We start from the raw sequence: 20838 nt of genomic DNA on the forward strand, positions 1-20838 counted from the left end.
GCACAGAGCTGTTGTTTGTGGACTTATCAGGTTTTGTCCTCCTGCTTAATATCAATTACTGCAATTATAAAGAAGCTGATTAAAAGGCTTTGTGCTGTATGTGGAACATTACACTGCTCAAGCACTGCATTTAAGAGCAGCTTTGTGGATAATTAGGTTACTTAAAATTAGCTATAGTCCAACAAGCTTCATAAGTGTGCAACTTTACAATTGGTGCACCAGGGCTGATGGAATGATGTATAAAATCAAAAGCCTGAAAGATGTAAAACTATTAGTCTTTAAAAGTCATTAGTAGTCATTAAAAAAGACATGCTATTTGCAGAAACGTACATACACAGTATTATGCACACAAATCTCTGGCAATGTTGTCGTAAACCTGGTCAAAATGGTGCAGGAACGCATAAAACAACTCAGGAAATAACCATTTTCAGGAACTTTTTGCAATTTAAGCACAATTTAGACGACAACATATTTCCAGTGGAAATTTATTTGTCATGCACTTTAGGTTTCAGCAATCACACTGCTACAGAGCAGGAGAAGATTAAAAGTTAAAATGTGGCTAAGGAGAACCATTAAAGACTAACAAAAGGAAGGACCTCCAGCTGATAGAAGCTCTTGCAACCTAAAAACCTGATGGAGAAGAGATACGCCCAGCTGTTAGTGAAAACCTGAGGACTGACAGCGTTGAGCCCTGGGAGGTTCGCTGCCACACGAGGGAGAAAGAGGTGCCTGCTGAGGAGGAAAATCTGACTCAACAACACCAGAAGGCAGACACCCAGCTGCACACAGAGAACCTCAGATCATCCGAGGTCACAGGCAGCGTCTCTGGCAGAGTGGGAGCAGCGCCGGGTGCTTCATGAGGAGAAAGTGAGAGCAGAAGTGGCCTGTCTGAAAGAGGGGCTCAGGTGTGACAAGGCGGCACTGACAGAGACCAACCCAGATCATTTAGCCAGGCTCATCAAAGTAGAGGTTTGTTTGATTTGTTTTATTGCCTGCGATTCACACAACTTTGTTTGGATATGTACCGGTTTTGAATGACAAGTTGCAGATTAAAGTGAACGAGTTTGAAAGTCCTTCAATGATCCTTTTCACAATTTTCATTCCAGCTTCTGAAGAATGACGCTCAATGGACGAGCAATTAATGTTGTGAAAGTTCATCTGGAGGAACTGAGGCTGAAAGAGGAGCAAGTCAGAGAGGCAAAGGAGAGGACTGCACTAAACATCAAGGTAATTATGAGCAGGATCCTCCAGCTGAAAGGAAAGATGAGTAGGCCGCCAGGCGGTGCATGAAAGAGAGAAGAAAAGAAAGTAGGAGAGTAGAGAAGAGTAGGACAGATTAAAAAAAAGAAAGGAATCATTTACCTTTCACCTCCTCGTGTCTTATTCTAAACTTGCAATAAACTCATTCATCTCAATGAATCCCACAGGCTGTCAGTGTATGAATAGTGACTTTATTAGCACTCGATATCTTGTGTTCATGCTTTCATGTTAAATCTTTGATTTCACACTTTCTGATGAGAGTGCTTCATTTTGAAATGAGTCATTCAAACAGGCTTGATTGTAATCAAGACAATCATTCATGGAAAAGGAGGATTCCACATGAAGTCTTTACATACTCATCTATTTATATGGTATGATATACACTGACAGAAATAATTAAAGCCACCGTTGCAGGGCTGAGTTCAGTCCGGCTCCAGGCTTTGCTTCACCTGCTGCCTGCTTGTCTTGTGCTATTTGACTGGTTGCCCTCAGGTGGTCTGGATGTCACACTGCATGACTTTGGTACGTCCAAGGTCATTAGATGTGAAAAAAACGTGACTGTAGGACAACATTAGGTGAGCAACTTGTGTCAAGTGGTCGAACAGAAAGGATTCCTGACTCTTTACAGGCATGCTCTGTGCCAGTGGTTCGCAAACCTTTTCTGCAGGGCCCACATTTGGAAGAGCAAACTGTTTTCTGACCCTCCCTACCTGCATGCAGCTACATAAACACACTCAGACACATCTTTTGCTTGCAAACTCCTGTAGAATTTAGCTGAATTTTAATTTGGTAACATCTTTCTGACCATTTTTAAGAGTGAACACAATAAAAGTTACTGTGCAGGACATATCTCTCAAGTTTGTATTTTAACTTAACTGAGGGAACTACAAAAGTGTGGCATCTTCCTAAAAACATTAAAAAAAAATTAGTAAGCCACGGGAGTGGAATCAGTTATTCTGTAACATGAAACTTATATTTTTACTGTCAGTATTATTTCTGTTCAATAGACATGCACAACATGGCATGTTTAACGACTCTCTGGGAATTGCAGCCTCGTTGTGGAGTCAGAGGAGACTTCATGAACTCTTCCTCTCCTGCATTGCTTAAGTTTGCTGATTGTGAAGCCAAATTGAAAGGGTCACAAATACAATCAAACCCAAACTGCTGTCCTTTCACTCATAATATTTATTTTCTGAATGAAAGAGAGTCTGTTCAACTCCACCTTGTAATTTGGTAGTATAACTGTAGTAAAATGGGGTCAACAAAGATCCACTAGCTTAAAGTTTATTTTAATTGATCAGTGTATTAGCCTGTTGACCTGCTTTATATTGGCTGTTCTTAGTTTTAAATGTTGAATTTTCTTCCATTGAAAAGAAACACTGGGCATAAAATAATGTTCCACGGCTTTGTATGAAAGAGGTTACAGACGGTTAGACTCAGGTGTTCAGTTAATATTTTTTATCTAAGAATTCTGAAAAACGTCAGAATAAATGTTTTTTTGTCTTTAATTGTTTTCATTTCATTTGAGTGTTAGTTTACCTTTTAGTGGTTGTTTTGATGCACTCTTTATGTAGATTTAGCAGTTACTTAACGTAACTTCAGTTCTACGAGTGTGTGCGTGCCCGCCTACGGGCTTCGCTATTGGTACTCCACTTGGCACGCAGCCGATCACTGAGACAACAGAAAACGCGATGCACCAATCCTATCCATGCGATGGCGCAGCACCACGCCCCTCGCCGAGGGTATATCCTGAGCCGGCGGCCGCCGCTCTTCCTTCTTCTGAATCAGCGAAGTAAGGGAAACAGACAGCTGCGCCAGAAGGTAGGCGGGCACGCATACACTCGTAGAACTGAAGTTACATTAAGTAACTACTAATTCTACTTTGTGATATGCTTAGCCCGCCTACGGGCTTCGCTATTGGTACTCACCAAAAGCGGAGGCCGTAGGAATGAATGTACTCCCAGCTGGCCTGCTGACAGGATTGGTGCGGAAGGCGGAAGTAAACAAACCGTACGTCCAGAATGACCACAGAACTCCCGAAGAACGAGGCGGGTATCCATGCACTAAAGCGCCACCCGCGACGTGCACAAGCATCATCACAGCGACACCCACACGCCGACTGGGGCAAAGCCACAGTGGCAGGCAGGGAAAAAACCCTGGTCCGCGACCCACAGGCGGGGAGTGGCAGCTGGCCCAAAAAGAATAATACAGTAAGTGGCAGAACTCCCGTTCCCGCTAAGCACCTCCACAGTCACAACATCCGCAAGCTGCAGCAGAGCCAGAACGGCAGGCGGGGGAAAACCCTGGTCCGCGACCTTACACGGGATGCGGCAGCCGGGCCGCAAGGACCAACAAGGGCGACAGAACCCCTGTTCTCGCCGAGAACCGACATGGCCACAGTGTCTGTGCACATATCTGTCAGATATGAACACACAAAAGTGAACGCAGAGGCCCAGGAGGCAGCCTGGCAGATATCACTCACCGTGATCCCTCTGCACAGAGCTGCAGAAGCAGCCATACACCGTGTGGAATGGGCAAGAATCACTGCCGGAGGCGAGAGATTCTGAGCCTCGTAGGCAGCTGCAATAGCGCTCCCCACCCAGTGGGCGAGACGCTAAGAGGTCAGCGGGGCTCCACACCCCCTGGCTCCAAACCTAACAAACAGCTGGTCCGTAGTGCAAAAGCCAGCTGTGTGCTGCACATAGCAACGCAAAGCCCTGACCAGGCACAGCAACCGCAGCCGTGGGTTGTCCCCAGACGAGCCAGGCAGGGAGCCGAGCGTTCTGATCCGGCTCACTCGCGACCGGAGGTCCGGAGTGATCACCTTAGGATGAAAGGCCAGATTAGGCCAGAGGTGCACGAGACCCCCATCCTGGCTGAACACCATGCAGGATGGGTGGACCAACAAAGCGCAGAGGTCCCCAACTCTCTTGGCGGATGCTAGCACTAACAAGGTGGTGGCCTTGAAGGAGAAAAAGCGGTCCTCCGTCTGCTCCAAAAGCTCGAAGGGGGCGTCCCTTAAGACCCTCCAACACAATGTGGAGGTCCCACGGGGAGACCATGTGCCTGGGGAGTGGCCGTAGCAGACACGACCGCAGAAACCGCTTCACCAGCAGGTGATTGCGTGCAGAGAAGCAGCCGAAGCCGCTGTCACCCGCTGTAATGGTCGATGCAAACACCGCCAGGGTGGATGCAGCGTGACCGCTGTCCAGCAGGGCCTGGAAAAACTCCAAAACTCCACCAATAGTACAGGAGACCAGGTCCGAACCCCTCTCCGAGCACCATGTCGTGAAGAGCTGCCACTGAGACCTGTAGGCCTTGACAGTGGAGGGGGCGCCATGAACCTTCCGTCCAGGAAGGCCCAGGAAGGGGCGGGATCGGAGGGCGCCCCCTGCCCGCAACACCGCGTTGGGCCCATCGGGAACCGGCCACGGGTCTCTGACTGCCGGCTGAATCAGGTCCAGGAACCACCTGGCACTCGGGGTGTCCGGGGCTAACACGATCATGTGGAGACCCTGCACCCTCACCCTGCGTAGTAACGGGGTCAAGAGGTGGGCGGAAGGGAACGGGTACAGGAGGCCCGGAGGCCAGCTCCTGTTAGCGAAGGCATCTACCCCTAGAGGGGGTCCGCCTGACGACCTGAGCGAGAACCAGAGTAGCCACTGTGTGTTCTCTGCACTGGCGAACAGGTCTGCCACTGGAAGGCCAAACCTGGACCAGAGTCGGGCTGCCACCCACGGGGACAGGCCCCACTCGCCGCGGAGTGGGCCTCCCAGGGACATTCTGTCCGCTCCGATGTTGAGAACCCCGGGCACGTGTCACGCTCTGAGAGAGGTGAGGTGCCGGTCCGCCCACAGTAGGATCTCCGCTGCTTTGCGATGAAGAGGGGGAGACCGAGTCCCCCCCTGCCTGTTCAGGTACGCAACCACCGTAGTGTTGTCCGACCTGACGAGCACATGGCAGGACCCGCTTGACCGGCGTCATTTCCAGCACATTGATGTGAATGGGAGTGGAATCCCAGGCACCGCCCACTGCATGGTGGTCTAGAGAGCCTCCCCACCCTGAGAGAGACGCATCCGTGAACACCTCGACGTGATGCGATACGCAGCCCAGGGGGACTCCTTGCATGAGGAGAGCAGGATCCCTCCAGAAGAGGAGATCCTGGTGTGCCTGGGGCGGGATCAAGACCTGTCTGCATCCATCCCGCTTCCCCAAGCCGCGGAGGCGACTGAACCACTATTGCAGTCTGCGCATGTGAAGAAGGCCCAACCGTACCACTGGGTGGGCCACAGCCATCAAACCCAGGACGGTCCTGACCAGACGGACCCTGACCAGAGGTGCGGCCATCGCAGACCTCAGGGCCAAAAGGAGCGAGGCTCGCCTGTCCGCAGAGAGGGGGGCCGTCATGGAGAGCGTGTTCAGCTCCAAACCCAGATAAGCCATATGCTGAGCTGGGGTGAGTGTGCTCTTGTCCCGGTTCACCAAGAACCCCAGGAGCTCGATGTGGTGCAGGACCTGGGCTGTATGCTCCACTGCCTCCTGATAAGAGGGCGCTAGTATCAGCCAGTCGTCAATGTAGATGAGAATCCTCAAACCACGACGACGGAGGGGCTCCAGCATGGCCTAGACACACTTGGTGAAGGTGCGAGGAGCGAGAGAGTAGCCGAAGGGAAGCTGGTTGTATTAGAAATACCGGTCTCCCACGACAAACCTGAGGAAGCTCCTGTGCCTCCTCAGAGTGGGGATGTGAAAGCAGGCGTTCACGAGATTGACTGACGTCATCCAGTCCCCGGGACAGACGCTCTCCAGGAGGTGTTTGACCATCAGCATACGGAACCTCCTGGTGGTCACATGAGTGTTCAGGACCCGCAAGTCCAGAATGGGTCTCATCCCACCGTTCTTCTTGGGAACCAAGAAGTAGGGGGAGTACAAACCCAAATGAGCCTCCTCCACACTCAGCTCTGTTACCGCGCCCGGCGTAGGAGCGAGGACACCTTTGCCTCGAGAGCGGCCGCCCCCGCGGGGCACACGAGCCGCTTACAGAGGATCCCGTTGAAAGGAGGCGGGCAACACACAAACTGCAGGGCATAACCGCATCTCAGTGTCCTGGACAGCCAGGGTGAGAGCGGGCCCAGCATCGCACACCATGTCAGGAAGTGGAGCGTCAGCGGCTGTATCACGACCGCCACGACGCGTGGTTAGGATTTTTGGGAGGTGCACGTCAAACCCTAGCGTAGGGCCGACGTAGGGCACGGCATAGACGGCGTAGGAACGATGTCGCTGCGACGGGGAAGCATGCAAAGGCCTTAAAGGAATACTATGAAGATTTTGGACCCAAGCCCTATCCCGATCATTTACACAGTGAGATAAGCTCATAAATACCTTTGCAGTAGCAGCCATAGACTCAGCCGCTGTGCGCCGGTATATCCTTCCGCGGAGCACTATGCTTGTGCAGATCTGTGTGTATCAAAATGTTATTTTAACGGATTGAAAAAATAACATGTCTTTTAAAATGTTTTATAACCATTCGGATTTACTTCACGTGCTAGTACGCCATCCCCTGGACCACTGGAAGGAGTATTTTGTCCACTTTCGTCAGTCCAGCTCTGTCTCCTCTTCACCTCACGCAGCTGAGCTAAGCTAACTACGATGCTAACAGCTGGGAGCCAGCAGCTGGACGAACAGACACAAAAAAGGTATTTTTGAGCTTATCTCACTTTGTAAATGACAGGGATAGGGCGTGGGTCCAAAGTTTTCGGAGTATTCTTTTAAGGCAAGCGTGGAGGGCAGCTGCGCACCGGGTTGCCCGGGCGATGCCGTGCGCGCCCGCTCACCTCGCCAAACCGCTTTATGACACAGCGGAGGGAGGGAGGGAGAAAGCCTTGCTGGGCTTGGCATGCTTCAGTCATGCAAGCACGGTAAGAAGGGAGGGACTGTTGCTCTTTGGACATGTAACGGGCCTGTCGGACTTTAATTGAAACATTTTTAACAGCAGAAGCAGGACGAGCAGACGGGGCGCTCCACGACTCAGGAGCGTGGGACCGTCTCGGCTGGTCGGAGACCTCGGAGGAGGAGGACCGGCGGGATGAGTGGGCCTGGCCAGGCACCGGGGCACTCCAAGGGGCAAACCTCTGCTGCTCCGCAGGGCGTCGTCACTGCAGGTTTGGCGCACGACGGGCCTGAAGGTGGGCGAGCTGCTGCAAGCCTCGGGCCGCCGCCTCCAGATGCTCAATGATGACCTGTATGTCAGGGCCAAAAATAGAAGAGGTGGATAGGGGGAGCCCCAGGACTCCCCTCTGGTCCTGCTCCGAGAGGGAGGAGAGGCCAAGCCACAGGTGCCTCATGGCCAGGTGGGCGCTGGCTATGGCGTGGCTTCCGTTGATGGCAGTGGCGCGGCACATGCTCATCAGGACCTCGGCCGTGTTCTGGATCTCCTCGATGTCCTCCGGAGACAGCTCAGATCACTCGTGGCAGATCTTGTCGATGGAGCCTAGGAGAAAGGTCATGTTGTAAGCTAGGGCAAAGACCTGATTGCCGTTAGCTTAACCACGATTCAGGAAGCCCGCCATGCGCCTGTCCCTCTCTGACGACAGCATGGGTTTCCCGCCGGGCCAGGCGGAGGATGTGGGTAACAGGCAAAGTCTCACGGAGTCCTCTATTACAGGCACTCCAGAGACAGGCGGCCAGCCGTCCAGCAGTACTCACGGTAGCCTTTCACCGCCCCTTGGCGGTGAGCAGCGTACACCAGTCAGGCTGCATGTGGGCCTGGAATGATGGCATGGCGGGACATAACACCGCAGTCCGTGACCGAGTCCGTGACTGGGTTGCCAGCCCCAGTGCGAAGTCGCGCTGCTCTGGTTCCGGTGGCTGCGGCAGGAGCGCCAGGCCGGTGCGCTCAGCGGTGGAAGTAAAGAGCCTGAGGGGTCGCTCTGACGGCTGGCTCGGGAGAAGGTGAAGAGGGAATCATCATGCTGCATGGATTTCTCCTGCACGGAAGAGCTGCTGCTGATCTCTTTGCCCGCTTCGGCCCAGTCGTATGGGGCAGGAGTGGAGAAGTCCTCACCGGTGTTGTCTAGAATGGAGGTCGGAGAGACGGCGCCCGTGAATGCCGCCCACGGCTCAGCTTCTTCGGGCGGCAGGGCAAGGCAGGCGGGGCAGGATGCTCGCTGATGCTGATGCTGCCAGCCCAGGCAGGTGAAGCAGCGCTCGTGGTGATCTTGCTCCAGGAGCGTAGTGCCGCATTCGCGGAAGGAGAAAGGCCCGACGCCCAATGGCGACATTTCTCGGGCCGGATTGTCCGTCTTGGATTCTTGCATCTTGAAGATCGTGAATGGCTTCGTAATTCTCAAGGGCTGAGAAAGAAGAAGGAAGTGTGTTATGCAGGCGCTGGTGATATACCCTTGGCGAGGGGCGGAGCAGTGTGCCAGCGTGTATGGAGGATTGGCGCGTCGGTTTCGGACTTGTCTCAGTGATTGGCTGGCGCCAGAAGAGAGGACCAATAGTGAAGCCCATAGGTGGGCAAAGCACTCACGAAGTAGAACTTTTAATACTATAGTAGAAGATAGTATGCCAAAGATAATATGATTACAAGTGGTACATTTAGTACATTTACTATTTCAAGAAAACTTTGCTCAAAGCATTAATATTAATACTAAAAATCATTTTCATCAACTGGAATGTTTTAAATATGAAGACATTCATTCCCAATGAGCTGCTTCTCCTCATACAACTGAACAAAGACCTGAACCCTTTGTGGCTCAGTCGGCTGTAAATGATTCGTAAAATTAGACAGAAATGTTACCTCATCAGACCTCACAGGCTAAATCCCGTCTCGGCATCACATGCCAAGTGGCTCACTGTTCCAGACAGGCAGAAAATCACCTTTACAATGAGCATCATTGGGAGATGTATGAGTGGCACGCGGTGCAGAAGCCTCCACCGCCACTCCAGTCTCTGGCCAGCGATCTGTGACGGCGGAGCAATGGCAACAACATTTAAAAGGAAGGCCTGTGCCAGCCAGCAGAGCTTCACCTCCAACCAAGCACAAAGAGGGGGATGCATGAGATCAAAAGACAGAAAAAGGGGAACACAAGAGCACAGGAAGCACTAAAAAAACCCATAGTTTTAATGAAATATCAAAGCTAGTTACATCAAACAAATTAAAAGCCTTAACTAGAAGTGTATGTAGCTGACAGGTAAATTTGAGCTGAAATGTGAAAAATATATTTTATCAGAAGCTACTTATTATGAGTCTTAATGGTGAAAGAGCTAAATATGACAGCTCCTGTGTAAGCTTGTAATTAGGTGCTTTGTGCTGGTGACAGATGGAGGGGCAGCCAATGTACAACAGTGGTAATAATGAACATGTCATTTAGAAGACTCAAACAACACGCACTCAAACACAGCGCACACACACCCGATTTATTCAAAGGTGAAACTATTTGCTAGGATTTCTGCACAGACTCTGTATATAGCATCCTGCATGTTGATTAGTATATTTGTTTATATCTGAGAAATAGGAACATTTTATTCCCTCTGATTTCTGCAGTGCAACAAACACACCCTGCACCACCAAATGTGGTCTGCAAGCAGAATAATGCATAAGTTAAAGAATGTTTTGCCAACTGGTGGATAAAATTGAATGTTTTTTTTTTTACCTCACAGAAGAGAGCACTCAGCAATTTTTAATTTTTGGTTGATGCTGTGAAGTTTTAGAAATAAAAGGAAGTCAGACAAGGAGTGGAATCCAACAAGCAGTCTGTGACTAGACCAAGAACCAGACCTAAAATTAAAACTAGAAGTAGACTTAGGATAAAAAAAAACAATGTCAAAAAGAATTACAACAGGCACTACAAATAGGACTAGGGCTAGAACTAGAATCAGACGTAAAACTAGAAGAACTGGAATTAAAGAACTAGACTGAAAACCAGACTTTGATCTCCAACTAGACTTTGGCCAAAAAACAGACCTAAGCCTAGAACGAGAGCTCAAACTAGAATCGGACCTACAGAAGTAGAACTACACCTAGAATGGTCTACTCCCAGGTCTAAAACTAGAACTAGGACTAGACTAGACTGTGAGTGGATGGCAAGTTTAACTGGTAACGAGACTAAATAAAAGAGAAAAAAAAATCATGAAACATGTAGAACAAAGCTATGAGTGTTAACACAGACATGATATGAAACAAGAACTTTAGAAAAAAACAAACTATGAACCATTAACTGTGAATCACACCAGGGACCAGAGACCAGAAACTCAAGGGACCATGGGAGGAAGACACATCAGGAAACATACATGACAGAAGAATGCTTTTTAAATCAACACACGACGAATGACTGATTCTAATACTCTATCTATCTATCTATCTATCTATCTATCTATCTATCTATCTATCTATCTATCTATCTATTTCTGTGGAATTCTTACTCATTCTTATATTTGGACATGAAACCAGTAGAGCTGCTGTCTCTTTCTGTGCCAGTCACCAAGCAGACTTTAGTCACTATTTCACTACAGCTGGAGGATGAGTGCCTGAATAATCAGTGTCAGCTGCATGAAAAATGTCTGACTGGAGGTAACGTTAACATTGAACCTACAGTTTCTATGTGGTATTTGCATAAACATTAGCGCACTGTGATCTAGTAATTTCAGCAGTCTGTTCAACATTGCTGTTTGCATGGAAACAAAGAGGTGGTCAAGACCTGAATTACCCAACATGACATGAAATTTTCAGTATAAGGTTTTGGAACCATCAATCTAAACATACTTTCTCTGAATGTGTGTCTCATGTATTCACTACATCAGACACAAAGTTTTCCCTCAAGAAAGAAGCTTACAACTTTGTTCAGAATAGTGTATCCGTGGATCCTTTTCACAGAAAACATCCTGACATGTCACTGCACAAAGAGCACAATGGTAAAGGATGCAGTGATTGATTGCTGGATTGGATTCAGCTGTGGCTACCGAGTCCAGATATTGTTAACGCTCCTCTCTGTCATATCGAAGCTGCAATGGCTTACTGGGAAGCGAGCTGTTTTATCTGTTCATAACAGATGGGCTCCTCTCACTATGGCGAGTCAGAATGTCTCTGTGGCAAAGGCTTTGAAAATGAATCATTCAGTGCAGAAAACATGCCATATGTGTGTACTTACTGTGGGCTTATGTGAAGGTGACAACAAAAACTAGAAATATGTGAGTGGAAGAGTTCCGACATGATCAGAGAAAAGGTTTTTTTTTTTGGAAGGGCTTTTCCATGACACTTGATTTCATTGAAACATTAAAATAAAATATAACAGTATGTGGCTGGACTATTATTTCAGTGTGAAGTTTGTTTATGTTTATTGTTTATTGTACGCTTATTCTTCCCGCTTATTCTCTTGGTAATCCATAACTGAAGTCACTTTCATTTGACAAAGTGTCAAATGAAAGTGTAGCTTTTTGGATATCCGTTTCAGAAAAGCTTTTAAGTTTACATAGCAATGTTCTGAAAATGATGTCCATTGGCATGGAAATGGCAGAAACACTGAAAAAGATGTTGTTAACATGCATTTTCAGCAGCTCTGAGATAAAGACAAACAAATATTAAATGAACTCTGTTTGAAAGACAATATATTCGAATATGAGGTGGTGTCGACTCACGTTGGATCTTATTCGATCAGTAATTTTACTGATCCAGATTAGTTCCAGTGGTAAATAGTGTAATCCTGCTTCATCCTTGATGCTAATAATATTCCTCCTGATTTTTCTTTATGTGATTCAGTATACCTATACCATATTGTGAAGTCTCACAGTATGATAGGTCAACACAATATACTACCAGTTTTCTTGTTAACTAGTTGCATGCCAGCACAACCAACATACATCCATCTATCCATCCATCCATCCATCCATCCATCCATCCATTCAAGATCGACTCATGAGGAACTGGAATCTCAAGCTGGCATTAACATTGGGAAGCTCTGCCCAGGTTTCCATCGTATTGATAATGCAGAGATGCATGCTCATAGACACACAGATTAACACCGAAAGACCATTTAAAATGCGAAGCTTGAACTTGGACATGTTTGTCTTTTGAGAAAATCCGACTATCTGGAAACACAGTCTAAGCATATACCCTCCACGCATAAAATCCTACACTTGGCATAGACCAGATTTTTGGCTGTTTTGTTTTGCTTATTTTTTTTTTCCTTGAGAAGCAATTTTGTAAACTTGGTGACTTTCTTGCTTCCAAGTGATTTTTTTTTTTTTTTTTTTTTTTTTTAGTCAATAGAAACCAGATACAAATCTCTGTCGGCAATTTCAAGTGTTGTTGGAGACTTTTGTGACGAGACTCTCACAGGAAAGGGCTCCTGTCTTTAATCTAAAATAAACAGAACAATAGTTACTTTGCATATTCAAACATATTTAAGGTGTTTTGTTGTAGTTACGTTGTGCTTTCTCTCTCATAACCTCATTCCTCAGTGTCCAATACAAGCACTTGTAAAGTCATATGCAGCAGCCATTATCAGACAGTCTTCTGGACCAAATTTGTATTTGGGATAAACTGTAACCAGTCATCTAATGATCTTGTCTTCTTTCTTTGGCCCTAATGTTTGTGTGTTCTATGCAGCTGATCCAGTTTACATTTGTTGCTGGCTGCTTAAACTGTAATGGTCTTTTTAGTTTTACATGTCGAAATGTTTTTGAATATGACTAAACTGGCAAACTGATTGTTGTTTTGTTTTTATGAAAATGTGACAAATTCTTGATGTGGAACCTTTTTGACATTTCCTGTCAAAATGTTATTTTCCAAAACTGTTTTTAACTCGAATCCTAATTCCTGATCAGTTTTTTTTTTTTTTTTTTTGTCTCCATAAAGTCTCTGTCTGTCAATCAGTAGACAGTCCAATTGGTCTCCCGCTCACTCAAACCGAGGCAACTTTATTTTGAGATCTCAGACTGATCAGCCATGAAATGTGACTGAAGAGGTTTATTGACAGACCATGGTGAGACTTGTGACGGAAGCAGAATGGACGAAGAGGAGATGGGCCATCTTAAAATGACAATCACATCAAAAAGCAATAGAGAGTGATGTATTCTTTAATACTATATTGAGTTTTGATTCTCAACACAAAAGCTTTACTCTTTCATATCTCTCCTGACCCTCCCAGTAAATCACATTGTAAGTCAACATTATTAGAAAAAAACTTAAATCACTTCAATGCCTAACTGTTTGAGGGAGACTTTAGAGACTTTATTAAAGCCACTTCAGCCTCTAAGCTTTTATTATAACAAATCCTTTTTTTGTCCCACACGTTGATCAGCACATTTCACGATCCCTGAAGGAGCCGAGAGTTTTTCATACACAACTGTCTACCTAATGACGCCGCCTCATCGGGTCCCTCAAGACGCTGCAGGATCATTTCCACAGTCGCACTCCGTTTCCTTTGAAATCCAAACAATACAATTTCACTCAAGCTGTGAGGGCTGATTGCATTAAATCACATGAGGTCAGTGTGATTGTGTCACGCTGCGGCGGCCGACGTAAGTGTGCTCAAAATCCACAGTGGTGAGGCTATTTTTAAAAGAAGATAGATGAAGAGGGAGAGAGAGATGACGAGGACCGATTTGCCTTATCATTTCCCTCTCTTTGAGTCAAGTGCCGCAATCAAATGATTTTCTCTCCTCTCAGATGGTGATTTGAATAATGCATGACATCAGTAGAGTCCTTCATGAAGCCCAACTCCCCGCCGATGCTCAAATCAACATAAAGGACTGATGAGTCGTTGGGGTCACGATATATGGAGGTACACTTTGGACGGGCAGATCATGTGTCATGAAATCAAAGCGCTTTGTCGGCGTCAGGCAAACAGTTACTTTGAAAAGAAGGGGAGCTTCTCCAATGAAAACTGGTGTGTGAATCCTTCGTGACAGTTAATGAATTTATTGAAACAGATAAATGAGATCAAGGATATTTGTTCATTTTAACATCAGTCAAGGAGTTTTGCACCCTGGCCCAAAGCAAAAAGATGGATGGATAGTTAAGTGAGTGCTCTTTCAACCACCATATTGGAGGGTCAATTCTCACTTCCATCTGTATTTATAGTGTGAAAGGGATTTTGGGGTAATACATCGAACCCAACTTTCTCCCAACGGTGGGTGAGCAGTGAGCAGCCTACAAAACAGCCAGAAAAACATGCTTCAGAAGAGATTCGACATTTACTATTCATAAATGTTGAAATGAGCACACCTCTACATTCACTGCGATCTTTTATCTTATATGTTACATGCTCTGTTGAATGATTATGAATTATACACATATATATTATATGAATGATGTTGAATGATTGAATGTTCATCTTTTATCTTCATATTTCTGATCTTTATATTTTGTTTTCTGATCTGCCAAGGACTTTTTGACTGATGGCTGATCTGCAAAAAGCACTATATAAATAAATTTACTAACTTACAATCAGAAAGAACTCACATCCAGCATGAGAGATGATTCCAGATGATGAATACTCCAAACTTTGTGAGGTTAAAATTTACAGTACATCTTCAAAATACTGAAATTATGTGCAGTTGAGGGGACTTTCCATGAAAACCTCAAGCCAATATCCCATACAAGTTGACAATAAAAAAAAAATGCATTTAATTCCCAATTCCAAGGACACAGAGATATCAAACAAAGAAACATCTTTGAAACAAAAAAAAAAAACAAAGAAACATCTATTCATATTTTCGCAAAATAAAAGACCTGAAAAAGCCACTTTCTTTGTTATATTTCTCACCGGTAATCTGTAAAGGGTACATCTGACATATAAAATTTATTGAAAGTCAAAAGTTATTCACAAAAAACAAACATCTCCTTCAGAACAAACATAAGCTCAATGAATGAATGAATGAATTAATTAATTAATTAATTAATGGATTTCTAGTTGAGGCAAAGGAAGAAGGTCCTGCAGGAATGATCTAGGAAACTATGTACACTGATGCTCACCACAGTAAGGAGGCAGAGGCCAGCTGTGGAGGTGTGTGGACATTTTGAAAGAGACATGGTAAAGATCAGAGCCAAATGTAATTGAAACAGTAGATACCAGCACCAGTTTCACTGTGCAGAAGACGGGCTGGTGCAAATGTGCTTGTCTTGATTGTGCAGAGTTCCTGCATGAGGCGGGAAAACTCAGCAGTGAGAGGCAGAGAAAAGCTACGACTCACAACTTAAACTCAGCTTTTGATGATACCGCTGGTACCCCCGCCTACATGCTGCCAGCAGCTCAACATCAACGTGAAATTTTAGACTGCTAATTATGAAATGCCAGCAACAGGAATGTTGTAAAACTGTGTAACGATTCAACAAGGCTTGACCATCAAAATATTTGTGCAAGTCCAATTCAATATTCAAGTTATTTCACCAACGACATTTTTTTATTTGCATGTTCTTTCTGGTTTATACTTAGTGGATCGTGATTACTTTCACCTCAAAGCCAATGCCATATTTTCCCTGCATACTTCTGGCTTCTCCCACAGGCTCAAAACACGTAGATTTGAGATAGATGTAGAATTGAATAGGTGAGTACAAGTTGACCTCCAGTGTTGATGAGTGTGTGTGGAACTGTCCTCCAATTAGCCCTGCGATCAATCATCGACCTGTGGAGGTGTATTCCGAGTCGACTTTTTTTTAATGGAGCTATAAAAGTAAAAATGATTCATATATCACACTTTAAATAAAAAAAAAAACAACCTTCATTAGCATTACTTCAGGACTTCACATGACTCATTGAGTCAAGCAAAGAATGACGGTGCTTAGAGTCAAAGCAAGTCCAAGTCTGTTTTCGATTTCATCAAGTCAAGTCAAAAAGTCATAAATACGGTTATCAAGTCGAGTTTTGAGTGTAAGTTCCCATTTCTCTGGATGGATGGATGGATAATGAATTAATGGATGGATGGATGTAACTTTCTCTTCTTTTCCTTCTTCTTGAATGTTCACAGCAGCTCATTAGCATCAGCTTTGAGTGCAGAATGAAAATGATCCACTATGTTAACACGTCGTAACTGACAGAAGACAACAACTAATGGACAGGAAGCTGCACGGTGTGGCATGGTGTTCTCTGATAAGCAAGAGCAGGAGCAAGCTCAAGTCTATTGCCTGTAAAATGTTTGCAGGAAAGCCTCGTAGCTTCGCTCTCCATTGTCTGGACTACAAACCTGATGGAGACAGAAGCTGCTGCAACGTGGTAGAGAAGTGAAGAAAAGAAAAACACAGAGAGACAGACACTGAGTGGGAAAAAGGAAAAAGGCAGGAAACACACTATGCAGCTAATTTTATGTGAGGGCAGAGTAGGGGGAGTGAGAGGAGGTGGAGAGTGGCAGGCACCGATAGAGGAGGGAAAGCAAATTAATTTTATCTGGATAATGAATATGATGGTGGTGGTGGTGGTGTGCCGTGGGGGTGGAGGCCCACGCCTTTAGGTGATAGTCAACCAGGGCAAGCTAATCAGAGCAGCCTGCACACACAGAATGACACAAAAACACACATGCTTCGCTTGTAGCCTCAGCACTGACATGTTACCTTCCCTCAGTCTTTACTTTGAACCCAACTGTAACTAATGATTTCCTAATCCTTACATTGTCCTGCATCTAATCATAATCTCAGACTAACCTGAAGAATTTCAACAAAGAAATTACTAATATGTGAGGCCACAGTTTTAGACTCAATGGTGCACCACTGGACTGGCCATCAGGCATACCAGTGGGCCAGTGGTGATTTGGGGCTGAGCCTTTTTAAGTTTTTTAATCAATAGTAAACTGTTAGCATTCACAGCTGTTTGAGTTGTTGGTTCAGAAAACTGGTAGATTGGCCCATTAGACATGATTGATTCTGAGCTGGATCAATTGAAGCCAAAGGCTGATGCCTCCTCCCTCTTGGGCTACAGCTGTTAATCACTCAATCAATCAATCATACAAAGATGGTGGATGTCGCTGCAGGTGAAGGAGGGGAAGGGGAGGCATGGAGAAGAGAGACCTGAGGCAGCCATGCAGGTGGGGACGAAACTGAGCTTCAGGTAAGAAGTGGTGAGCTGCAGTCCACCTGGGTCAGATAGAAATTAAGTTTCGGGGTAGTTTATTTTCTTCGTGCTGTAGTTACAATTAGCTGTGCATGCTAGCTAGCTACGTAGCATGATGGGCTTCTCTACTGGTGCTTTTTCTTAAATAGCTTTGCTTCCATAGCTATCCGTGTTGTGAACCGCCGTGTCTGCTTGGTTATTGCATCACCGACAGGCTACACGTGTTGCTTGTACACTTGTTTGTTGTTCTGCCTGACCACGTATGACTTAATTACGCAGGCTGTTTAGACTGTATGCATCCATTATCGCTGATTTAATTCACCTTCTATCCTTCCCACCCCGTTGGTTTAATCTGGTTTACTTTTTAACTTTTATCTGACCTGAGTTTGAAGAAACTATTGGTAAAGTTCATGGCGCTGTCCATGGTGCTGAATTTGCCAGTTGCAGATTATCAGCACGTCGCTGTCTAATGATAAACCCATGGCGCTGTCCATGGTGCTGAAATAGTGCAAACTGTGTTGCACAACTATTCGTGATCCAGACTCCCTCCGTTTTGCTTTCAGTCTTCTGTTTCCCAATATTATCGCTACTAATTGATCAGCTGTGTCTTTACAGGCCTTCACTGCAGTATCGAATGTTGGAGTTACTTTGCTTTAAGTGATATTTGGCTGTTTCTGAAGCAAATTTAGTCTTTTGATTGATCTATGATTTCATTTCCTATTTTGATGGTTCAAAGTGTGAGAGTTTATTCTTACTTTTGAGTCCCTTACAGCAAATCCATTTAGTGAAGAATAAAAGAGAAGAATAAAACAGACATGAGAACAAGATGTGATACAAAACCTCTAATATAAGTGAAACAGATAAAAGTGGATTAGCAACCTCTTAATTCAATTATCTGTGCACCCTTGTGTATTGTGAGCGGAGGCCCGACTTAAAGTCACAGAGACACAAAACACAGGCAGCTATTTGAGAATGTTAAGTCTTTGAACGTCTTTGAAATTTCATGTACACTAGTCTACAAGCAGACTAATGAGTCCTAATCCCAACCTCTCCTTCACCTACTCTTATATGGTGCCTGTTTTATTGTTGGTTCTTATTAGTCACTTTGATATAGAATATTAAGACTCAGCTGTACTTTTTATCAGATTGAGTAAAATGATAATATATCATGTGAATACAGTAGATGTAAGAGCTGTTTACACCAAAAGATCATCGAAAATATATAAACATAAACACATCACGCTGCTCTTTTTCTTGAATTGCAAACCAAGTCTAGTCAATTGTAACTTTAGTATTTACATATCTTCATAGCTCCACAGCTACTCATTGCATATATTTAACTCTCCAAAAAACCATGCAAAACAATTAGAAGCTCTTTATTAATGTGGCCTCTCTTATGCAGGTTAACATAATTTCAAGCAATTACATGCGTTGAGTTACTTTGCTAACATGGGCAACCTAAAGACACGCGCTTTATACCTTCTTCTCACATACACCGCTACATTTACATGCACAGCTCAGTCAAGCTCCATTTCTGGCCGGTTAATTGGATTATTGTGTTTTTCCCAGGAAAGGAATTATCCAGAGAAATGTATTCTATTGATTGTGAAGCTCATCCTCCACTACGTCAGGTGGCAATATTCACTCTTTGAGCTAGTCAGTATTTGGTAAAATCCAGATAACCTGAACATGTGTAAAATTCAAGATCGAGAGACTAAATCCAGCCCCTCTTGTCAAAGTGTCAACCGATAACTTGAAGTGCTTATTGTTGTACTAATAAAAAGCTTCGTTCTGCTGCACTTTGTAAACCGACAACAAACTGTGTTTGCTGAAATGCATGTTGACTGTGTGAACAGCAAAATGAGAGTGTCCTGATTTAACCACGTCTCCATCTTAATATTAAGGTTTGTTTTCGTCTGCAGAAGTGCTGGTGTGGCCTCACAAATCCGTCATAATCTGTCTTTTATTCACTGGACGTCATCATACATCGGACCCTCTTGTTTGAAGAGGTGCAGTTGGCTCGCTGATCTCTTCTGAATGGGTCAGGTGAAACCTTTGAGCGTTATCTGCAATGAAAGCAACGAAAAAGAGTTAACTATACATATGCACCCATTGACTCCCCTTGAGAAAGTTCTAGATAATACTCCTACACTTTAACATCGCTTTTGTCTTTTTTTCTTAAATCCCTGCACACATACAAACACACACACACACACACACACACAGACACACAGACACACACACACACACACACACACACACACACACACATCCAGACTTAAGCTGGAGTCACAAGTGATGCTTGAAAATCAAAAGTGTCATTATCTCCCATTTTTAATGAATTATTCACAACACTGGAGAAATCCCATTGGATTAATCCCTCCATCGCTTCTTCTCAGCACTCACACACAGGATCAAGTCCCTGAAGCATTGCCCATTTTTGAATGACATTTGCTCGCACACACACACGCAGAAAATAATCACTTGCATACACAACTATGCAGACAGAGACATGACGTTGTACACACCGCTTGCTCCTGTTGAGATACCCTTTATCTTTCCCTCACACACTTTTCCACACACATAATCACATTCTCACAATGCCGACATCTGATAGTGGGATTAGGAGTTCAGAAAAGTTTCCAGTACACACTGGTACTCTACAACATCAGTTCCAAGCTTTGAGTTTGGAGATTAATTTTCACAAACCAGAGAAAGGGGAAAACACACTTGTTTTTATTTTTCTTGAAAGAGGCCACAATACATTTTATTCTGGGACAATTGGTACAATGTGCTTCCTCCTAAGGCTCCCACATTATATTGGAAATCCCTAGGTATAAGATATTTCCACGATATTTTTCTTTTATTTTTCTTTATCAGACTCAGAAATCTAAGTCACCCATTGTTCTATTTTGAAATACTATTCATTTGCATGTTTTAAAAAGAGTCCCTGTAATTATGACTAGATAATTTATCAGAGCACTTTAACCTAATAAAACTAACAAAGTTTATGAAAAATGTGATCACAGACAAGAAAAGAGATCAAGAATCAAGATCAAGAGTGGATAGAAGACGGAAAAGAATCTTAAATAGATAGCACAAAATAATTCGTAGTAGTTTTGGACTTCGAATATGAAAAAACTGCAATGTGTGACCTTTCACAGACTGGTTGAACCCAAAAGCAGATCAAGGCAGAGTCAGAGTTTGTAATGAGGTTTTTAAGCAGAAGTATCCAAGAGGGGTAATCCAAGCTGGACTAGAGAGTCCAAAACCACATTCCAGTGCATCCAGGGAAAGTGCAAACGCAGAGGGCATGGGCTCTATCAGCACAGAGAGGGTCATTCTGGTACAGATATACAGGGGAAGGAAGTTTAAATACGCTAAGGAAAGGAAAACACAGCTGAAACACAGTTGTTGTTGTTGTTGTTGTTGTTGTTGTTGTTGTTGTTGTTGTCTGTCTTTATTTCGAACCATACAAATTAATACATTTATCATAAAAGGAAAAAAGAAAAAGAAAATGTTCGAAAAGGAG

Source organism: Salarias fasciatus, chromosome 20 (genome assembly GCF_902148845.1).
Source record: "Salarias fasciatus chromosome 20, fSalaFa1.1, whole genome shotgun sequence".
NCBI lineage: Eukaryota > Metazoa > Chordata > Actinopteri > Blenniiformes > Blenniidae > Salarias > Salarias fasciatus.